This window comes from Danio rerio, chromosome 10, assembly GCF_052040795.2.
Source record: "Danio rerio strain M-AB ecotype USA chromosome 10, GRCz13ab, whole genome shotgun sequence".
Classification (NCBI taxonomy): Eukaryota; Metazoa; Chordata; class Actinopteri; order Cypriniformes; family Danionidae; genus Danio; species Danio rerio.
In genome coordinates, this window is record NC_141030.1 from 29,593,829 (window position 1) to 29,603,701 (window position 9,873).

The 9,873-nt window shown below is 31.3% G+C and overlaps 2 long non-coding RNA genes across 10 annotated transcripts; one reads left to right on the top strand and one right to left on the bottom strand.

Moving 5' to 3' along the window:
- Positions 1–830: 830 nt before the first annotated feature.
- On the top strand, positions 831–3,978 carry LOC147842091 (uncharacterized). Of its 8 annotated transcripts, none has more exons than XR_015500598.2 (8): positions 831–866; positions 1,591–1,742; positions 2,158–2,215; positions 3,030–3,151; positions 3,236–3,343; positions 3,421–3,477; positions 3,569–3,742; positions 3,839–3,978. It is a non-coding gene; the product is annotated as an uncharacterized LOC147842091 (long non-coding RNA). The 8 variants fall into 8 exon arrangements; XR_015500594.2 differs by having other exon boundaries at positions 2,158–2,213; positions 2,967–3,151; positions 3,418–3,477; XR_015500593.2 differs by having other exon boundaries at positions 2,158–2,213; positions 2,967–3,151.
- A 2,589-nt stretch (positions 3,979–6,567) lies between these two features.
- LOC147842092 (uncharacterized) lies at positions 6,568–9,596 on the bottom strand. 2 transcript variants are annotated; one of them, XR_015500602.1, is made up of 4 exons: positions 9,566–9,596; positions 8,702–8,741; positions 8,459–8,591; positions 6,568–7,152 (listed from the first exon to the last, which is right to left on the bottom strand). It is a non-coding gene; the product is annotated as an uncharacterized LOC147842092 (long non-coding RNA). The 2 variants fall into 2 exon arrangements; XR_015500601.1 differs by having other exon boundaries at positions 8,459–8,603.
- Positions 9,597–9,873: the final 277 nt, after the last annotated feature.

The window sequence follows — 9,873 nt, forward strand, 5'->3', positions numbered from 1 at the left end:
ATGGATAGACATGACACACTCTACAGATGATACATTTTATACACAGTATGCATTATAACCTGTACACAGTATAACCTGGGTCTCCAGCGTTGCAACACATTCTCACTCCCAACTCGTCATATACTGACGCTTGGTCAGGAACCCTCGGCGTAAGTTATTGACGCACAGGGTACCCCTTTAGCGTCACATTTAGACGTGCAGGGATTCCCTATAGAATCTGTACCTGAGCCTGAAGCGTCATAGGGAGACGCTGGAGGCTCGTATAATTACCAATAGATGTCAACGCACTTTTAAAAACCTGATTTACGCCTATTATCGCAGTTTTCGTCTTTTAAAAATATGTAATTTTAATTTTGTTCATGAAAAGCGTCTGTAAACTGGGTCGAAACTACTGTATGAATAAACTTCGGTCCACGTGACATCCCTTCACGGTGAGTTTAACGCCGCTCTGCTATTGGTCAAACTGCATCAACGGTGAGTTCTCAGATGAGTTCAACTGTCAACATTAAATAGTATGTTAATGCTGCATAATGTATTTTTATTGGAGATTAGTTGGTGTTTATAAATATTTTATCATTAACTTTATATTTAATGAGTGAAAATATATTTGGTTGTCCAGTTTAGGTTAACTATAAAACTATACTACTAATAAAACTTTGATTCATTCATATTATTTATTATTTTTTTACTTAAAAAATATTACATTTCAAGTACTAAGTTTAAAAATGTTTTTGGCTGATCTTTTTTCATTTTAAATTATTCATTGAAGTTGGGGGTCATTGTATGTGGCGATCTATTTTTTACAGTCTATGCTCGCTATCCCAAGGTTCATTGCGATCCCAAGGTTCACTGCGGTTTTCCACAAGGTACGTAAAAAGTAAATAAAGACGATTTGTTGATAAAGCATGTACTGTAAACTAGCGACGTTATCTAATTACATCAAGTTCAAAAACATATTTTTCTCAAATATAACGTTGGTCATGCATAGCTCAGAACAATATATACATTTTAAGATGAGGAACAGTGTTACCAGATTGTTGTTTTCCACAATAGAATTCGTGCAAAATCTTTATATGATATGCAGTATGCAACTCTAATAATACAAATGTATTCGTAATTGTTTCAATATTAAAGAACATCAAGTGTTTCCAAAGGTTAATTGTAAAAACAATTATTTTCCATGCCTTTAAAGGAAAAAAGGCAGAAATTTTGCCCGTCTGAGCACATTTTTAATTTAATTTAATTTTTATTTTAATCTACCACACACACACACACATATGTATGTATATATATATATATATATATATATATATATATATATATATATATATATATATATATATATATATATATATATACAGGTGTAAATTGTATAAGGTGTAAGGTGAAAAGGTGTTCACTGTTCAGATATGAATATTTTTTCTTTGCTCTTTTCAGGTTCTTTAGATTTCTTTAAAAATCCAATTTTGTTTTCTAATAAGCAAAAAGTAAAGCCACTTTACCCATGTCTATATGTTAAATTGAACTTGTCTCTCTCTCTATCTCTGTTAACACATTTGTATTTGTTTGATTAATTCTTGTGTCTTTCAGCCTGTTTCTGCCTATCACCATGAGTGATTCCTTGATACTCATATTTATCATCAAGATCTCAATTATAAGCTCAAGTCTTGATGACAACTTGATGATCTGCAGGAAGCACCACCATGTATAGAGAGCCAAGACCACTCTGGAATCAGTCAAGGGTTAGTGAAGTTTTTCATTCTCTGCATATTAAATATCTACATTGTTTAGGCATATATGATTGTATGAGATAAAATGCATTTATTCTTTCACTTCTATTGTAATAACAGAAAGAGAAGCATTAGTTTTACTTTTACTATTGTTTATGAAAAACATTATAAACTACAGTATAAGCTCAAAAAATATTGTGGCCTAACTGTTTAAAACTATTTGTTCTGGGTGTTGATAGTGGCCAACCATTTTTTTTCTTTTTCAGAAAGTATTTTGTTTTGTCTGATTTTATGACACCTTATAGGCCATCAACTGTCCACATTGGGGTTTAGGAAATTAAACTACTAATGCTGCTTGTCTACTAGTCTTAGGATAAGTTAGAATTGTTATAAATGTTAATTTCTTTGTTGTTTTTATCTGGTACAGCTCATAGGAACTCCAATCTTCCCAACTGTGAGAGGGCCTTGCTCCAGTGACTGTTGGTGTGTACTTTAATGTTTCCATTAGTCACTGTATCTGTAGACCTAGGTGACAGTGGGCTAGAGTAAAAATTTGTTTATGCATACTGATGGCCTTTTTATCTCAGATTTGGTCATGCAAGTACAAATATATCCTAAAATATTTTTATATTCTTTCCATTGGTGGAAAAGAGTTTGGTATAATTATTTTTAATAGACTGCCAAGTTCTCAGCAGACATTTTTCTTAGATATTCTTGAGTGGGAGTCTGTGCAATACAAGGTGGATAGTATTTGCAAGGAAGAGCCCTTTATCTGTCTTGCTTCCACACTAGATATACTGCCAATTTAAGTAGATGTGAACCATAAGTATAACCATTTCATGATTGCACAAGGTACTTTAAACTGTATGTGTTGAAACTAAATTAACAAGAAAACAGCTCTTTGATGTTCACCTAGTAAAATTAGATTAGAAGATAATATTTTGAAGGTTTGTTTACAGCTAAGGATTAAGGATTGACAGGAAGATTTGTGGACTACATCAACTAATGACACTACCTCCAAATAGTTGCAAAAAGCTGTCCAAAGTTTCAGCACCATCTTTAAGCCCATGATTTTAGTGTGTTTCATGCCTAAGCACATGAGTTTATATCTGAGATAGATGAACTATATGATAATCTTAAACTGATCTACAGGTAAATGCCAAAACTTATTGGTTTACTTATTTGCTTGTTTGTTTGTTTGTTTGTTTGTTTGTTTGTTTTGTATATGTTAACCAGGTAAAATGGAGTGAGGCATACAAGGATATGCCTGGTTTTACTCTTGGGAAGGAGGTTGAACAGTGCAATATTTCTTCTATAGGATTGCAGTGAACAGACATGCTACTGTAACTCTCATGGTCATGTGCTGGAATTAGCAGATATTCAACAATTTGGCCATCTTGCTGACCTATTGATATCAGAAGGTAACGATATCCAGTAGAATTTGTTTTAGTTGTTCTATAACCTATTTAAATAGTATTGTGATTTTTGATTGCTTATCACTGTAGACTGCAACAGCTCTGCAAAGCAAGTTGGAAAACAGAATCTATGAAACTGGCAGTGACCGGAAACCAGTTGGAAGACTTTGGTCTGTGATGTAGAGGAGTGGGCAGACGGTGAGGAAATTATTATTAATATTACATGTAGTCATGAAAAATTGTAAGTGTTACTATTATTGTCATTTTTTCAGTAGCAGAAGCAAAGACAACAAAAAACAGAAGTGATATGGATGTCTTCGTCATATGGCATGGTATGTACACTAGACTTCTGTCAGTGTTGATTCTTTAAAAGTTGACGTATAATCCTTGTTATACAACTTTCTTTTTATAAATATATTTCAGACTCTGCTGACCCAGCAACAAAGAGAGGGTGTTCAACATCATCCTGCTAGTCAGGATTCTTCAGGAGAAGCAGAGGATTCTTGTGGCAGAGATGGCCAACCACTATAAATACCTTTCAACTCATCCTGGTTCCTTCAAAGAACTTTCCTGCTTGTTTGCTACTGAAAAGTACTGGTATGTATTTGTATTATTTGGCACAGACATAAGCATAAGGTTACCCAGTCCAAAGGATATTAATATATTTTAATGTTGTTGTGTTCTTCTTTTAAGATTCGACATGTGGCCTAAACGAAGAGGGGTTAAAAGGTCTATGGATCATCATTCTCAGAAAGCAACAAAATAACTGAGAAATAAACAACAATACGATGGTGCAATCTAGAGACCTGCAAGGTACCTGCAAGTTTTGGCTGGAGCAGATAACATACATTTTTTAAATAAAGCTCCAGCTGATGAGTTTGACATTGACTGTGGATTTTCTTTTACTGTAATCCAGAAGAGGATGACCTTAACCCTGAATCTAAAGCATGTAATAAAATCTGTAAAAATAAAATAAAATTTTCATCATCTATAACCAAATTGTTGTCTCTTTTTTTAAATACATAGATATGTACAGTATGTAAGCATTCATCTAAAATCAATCAGTGTTGTAAATTAAGAGCATTATTGTATGCCTAACTGCTTACAACATATAACGATTTAAGGAACTCTATATTAAAATAAAATTATTACATTAAATGACATTAAGAGCTTTTAAAATATTAATTTTATGATACATTTTTATGATAAATTTAATTTTTGCATATACTTGGCCAAAAAATGTACATTATTATGGTCAACTGCTCAGATACCTCCAGTCAATATGTGGCTGAGTCAGGCAACCAGACTTCTACCTCTGAACAAATTAACCTATGATTTACATCAAAGATCTGATGGATCTATTTGGTCCTCATGGATTTTTCTAAAAAAAAAAAAAAAAAAAAATTAATCTCCTTTTATTTTTGTCTTTACTTTGAAACATTTGTATTCATTTGTTAGAATGTCTAACAAAAAACTACTGTACTTGTGAGATAACAGTGCCACTGTTGTTATTCTGAAAATAAAAATTAACTTTGTATAATGTTTTATTGAATGCAAGATAAAAAATAAAAAAATAAAATATTTTCCAAGAGATGGATTGCGGCTGGAAGAGCATCTGCTGCATAAAAACATGCTGGAAAAGTTGGCAGTTCATAGAGCTGTGGCGACCCCTGGTTAATAAAGGGACTAAGCCAAAAAGTAAAATAAAATATGTATTTTTTGTAGACATAGAACTTCACAGTAACTTATAAGTACAGCACAGAACTTTTTTACTTCTATTTTAGATAATTTAAAGGTTTGCATATTTATTTTGTTGGTTCATGGCTATATATTTTTAATCATTTTGAACTATTCACAGCATTTGAAAGGATATCTTATCGTCATTGTTACCTCATTTCTCACTATTTTCATGATTCTTACAATGCAGCAAATCTTAAAATCATTTGATCATAAAGAAAATAATTAACAAATTAACCCACATGCAGGACAAAGACATGATGTGGAATCATTATTTAACACAAAGTTCATCCATTGTCATCAAAACATACTGTTACACAAACAGTTGAAGATTTAGAAAGTAAAAATAATCAGATAAAGAGTGGTTTTCAAACAAATACATGTCTTTAAAAAGGTTATATTTAGAAACATTTACATATTTTAAGAGCTTTTATCCATATTTCAAATAAAGTGAAAACAATTAAACATCACATGATGACCATTAATGAAACACACTTACAGAATTACATCCACACATTTTATTCTGAACTCATAATATTTGTGATGAACATAGATCACTACTGCTAATAACTTGTGATTAAAGAGGATACTAATGTTTAGCTTTTTTTACAGCTTTTTTTTTTTTTTACCACAACTGTACATGTGACAATACAATTTCTTGTCCATGTTGAAGATAATACATCTACATAGGTTAACTGCCCTTTTACTCAAAGGGGATGAGTAGAGCCCCGTAGAAAAGGAAAAAGTATTCACATTTCAAACGAGAAATGAGTGAGAGAATATCAGCAAGACTATTATCTATGCTATGTTCAATAAATAATGTTGGATATAATAGTCTGATATATACTAATCAAGTCAATAAAAGCTGTTTTAAAAAAATACTCATTGTAAAATAACAAATTTATGTCTGGCATTCATATATGTCATAAACATATGCACAATGACCTTATTCAGATAGTCTTTAGTTCATTAAAAATAGTATTTGTTCCATTTTATTACAAAAAGGCTTTAAACTACATTACCCACAATCCTTTGTCGCTGTATAGATAGGACGGGAAAGACATGGCGCTACAAATTGTAGTTCATTGAAAGCTGTAGTTAGGGTTAAGTTTAGGGTTACGATCTTGGTTAATCGGTAACTATTTGAAACACAGCGATAACTCATTGATAAAGGACACTGTTAGTAAAGTGGCAAAGTTAGCAAAACATAGTTAGCAACACGAAGGATCTTTTAATTTGGCTTAGAAGTTATAGTCCAATCACAATGTCGCAATCTACGTCACACTTTGTCTCTATTTGGTAATCTTCCGGTTGAAGGTAGATTATAATAACCTTATAATATAACTTAAATATCAAAATGTGTATTAATATTACATGTTATTTATTGTCTTATTAAAAATAAAAATGTATATTTACCGTGAGATTCCTTTGTGGGGGTAACCTAATGTGCAAAATGATCATAGTAAAACCAGATCATAGGCAGTATACTAAATTTGAAACGAATAATAAAATAATAAAAAAAGCATCATGTTTGAAAACATTTCCAGCATTTCCTGTAACTAAACACTGCGTCCTGTAGGTATACAAATATAAATATATGTCAAACTTAAATGACAAATATAGTGCCCATTAAATAGTAAAAATAGTAGTTCATTGTAAATGAGAATGCAAATAAACACAATACATTTTTAATGAAACATTTATAATTTATTTATAATGCCACAAAAAAAAAATCACGCAAACATGCAAAAACCAAAAATATATATATTTATAACAGTTTTTAATGCAATAATATATTACCATACATATATAAATGATTAAAAACAATTATAATTGAAGGAAATTTATATTTTGTATTATCATTATTATATTTATTTTGTGATATGTATTCATGTCATACATCTGGTATGTCAAGCTCAAGTAAAACTGCACTGCAAAAAATCTTTTCAAATAATGCCTTTGGAAATGCTGTTATAATAAACAGCTTTCACAACAACAACAAGTCAAGTTCATGACCAATGCAAATTATGTTTATAATAACAACTTTCTGAACTTAAACATCAAAAGTAGAATAAGTTCAAAACATATTCAAGTATTTACTGAAGAATAGCAAAAACAATTTTTACAAAACACTGAGAACCAAAGTGTGCTTGGTGAGTCCAGGTGTTTATGCTGACTAGACTGTCATATTGCAATCCGGTTAGCATGAGGAGACTTGGGCGTGTCAGGAATTCCTGGAGGGCTCCCATGTGTTATTCCAGGTTTTGCCACTGTAAAGTATTAAAAGTGCACAATATCATTACTGAACAAAGAATGAGTGTTAGGTTTCATTTAGAAAGTTCAGTGATATTTATTTATATATGTAAAGTGTCATTAAACCTGGCACTCTTGAATTAACTGTATAATAGGTTAAACATTTCCAGCATGTTTCCATGTATTCCAAGCAGATCTGTCAGTTCTACAAACTCAGAGATCAGGATAGTGACTGCACTTCTCATTATGAACACCCTTATCCTTCTCATACATTTTTATCACCACTGATGTCCACTGCTGTAGTTTTCATTGAAGGGAATGCTGACACAAACTCCAGCAAGTTTTTTTTTTTTAAATAGCAGAATATGGGTATTATTGGGCCAAAACCTTAAAAAATATAAGATGCAAGATTTGAATCTTGATGAACATATTGTTAATTCACTTCTTGCAATTTAAAACACATCTCATGTTTGACTCATCAATTATATGAGAACTACAACAGCATACAGTGCTCCACCCTAAAATATTTCTAAATTATAACAAGCTTATTGTTTTACAAGGCTAAACATTAATTTCATGCCTGCATGATTAACTGCTTTTTACTGAAACCCATTACATTCTTAACTCAAACTAGTTGACTTTATAAAAAAAACTGCATGGAAAATGTTGCCTTAAACCCTTTATGTTTTTACACAAGGTGAAACTAAACAGCCCTCTTTAAATTAACCTAGAACCTTTACAATCTTCTTGGACTTACAGTAATATTTTAATTCAAGTATGGCTGTTAAGTTGTACCCTGTATAAAATGTAAGGGGTTTAAGGCACTGGGTTTCTATACAATTTTCTAGTAAAGTCAACTAAATTGGGTTAAAGGAATAGTTCACTATTTACTCTCCCTCAAGTGGTTGTAAACCTTTTTTTAAAAACTTCCAAGTTACTTTGTGTTGAACATGAAGGAAGTTTTTGAAGAAAGCTTAAAAGCTGAAAACATTGACATAATGTTTGCAGGTTTTCATCTTTCTTTAAAATATATTTTTTTGTTTAACTGAAGAAAGCAACTCAGACATATTTGGAACAAGTGAAGTATGAGTCATTAATGACAGAATTTTCCTTTTTGGGTGAATCTCTTTAAGAGTATACTGAAAGAAATGTCCTACTCCATGTAGCTAACTTCAGCTGCATGTGTAGCCCCATAAGTACTTATCTAGAAATCAAAACAATAATCACGTTAGTCCCATTTTAGGCCTTTTATATCATATTGGCCACAGAATGGACTACTTAGTGTTGCAATGAAATTAAAAAATTAATAAAACTATGACTTACCACACAATACAAGACAAACAGTGAATTTTCAGCTCTGCCTTTGCTGTACACAAGATGAGGTTCCAGCTTCAACACTGATCTTGAGTGGGGCAGTTGTGCAGCTCTGTGAGGTTGTGACTGTTCAGATGCAGTGCTGTGAAGAGTTCTTTATTAAAAGAAAGTACATTCTTTTAAAATCTGTACATAATAGCAAAGAAAATACAATGATTTTAAATAATGATTAATTCTGAACAAAAACCTTACCCTTAGTCAAGATGAATTCATATGTCAAAAGTGTCTGCATCTGAAATGAATAAAAACAGATGAGACATTAGTTAAACCCACTAAACTACTAGATACATCAGTACTGCATTAAGCAGTTGTAAAGTAATGTAAGTGTAGTCCAAAATGAGCCTTAATCTGTTTAAGATAATGATTTAAAAAACGTTGCTTGTGTTAAAAACAATCTAGCCACTTGTAATACATATGATCAATGGTAAATTTCTGAGAAGGTGCAAGGTAATCCTTGAGTTTTACCATTACCATCCTGACTGACATAATATTGGACAAAGAAGACAGCTTGTTGTGCCTCTTTACCACAATTTAGAGATGATAGATTCTTTCTTTTATTAAATAAATTGGTAAAGGCCAAATTATACTTGTAATAGTGTAAGATATTCATTGTGACATACATCAGCTTAAGTTATATTTGAGCTTTTGTTATGTTATATATATATATATATATATATATATATATATATATATATATATATATATATATATATATGTGTGTGTGTGTGTGTGTGTGTGTGTGTGTGTGTGTGTGTGTTTTAAGAAAATAATTGTTTTTACAATGTAGCCTTTAAACCTTTGGAAACACTTGATGTTCTTTAATATCGAAACAATTACGAATACATTTGTATTATTAGAGTTGCATACTGCATATTATATATAGATTTTGCACGAATTCTATTGTGGAAAACAACAATCTGGTAACACTGTTATCTTAAAATGTATATATTGTTCTGAGCTATGCATGACCAACGTTATATTTGAGAAAAATATGTTTTTAATTACTTACGCGGTACTTTGCGGGTTGTAAAAGAAAGCGTTACCCTTTTTACTTACCTTGTGGAAAACCGCAGTGAACCTTGGGATCGCAATGAACCTTGGGATAGCGAGCATAGACTGTAAAAAATAGATCGCCACATACAATGACCCCAACTTCAATAAATAATTTAAAATGAAAAAAGATCAGCCGAAAACATTTTTAAACTTAGTACTTGAAATGTAATATTTTTTAAGTAAAAAATAATAAATAAAATGAATGAATCAAAGTTTTATTAGTAGTATAGTTTTATAGTTAACCTAAACTGGACAACCGAATATATTTTCACTCATTAAATATAAAGTTAATGATAAAATATTTATAAACA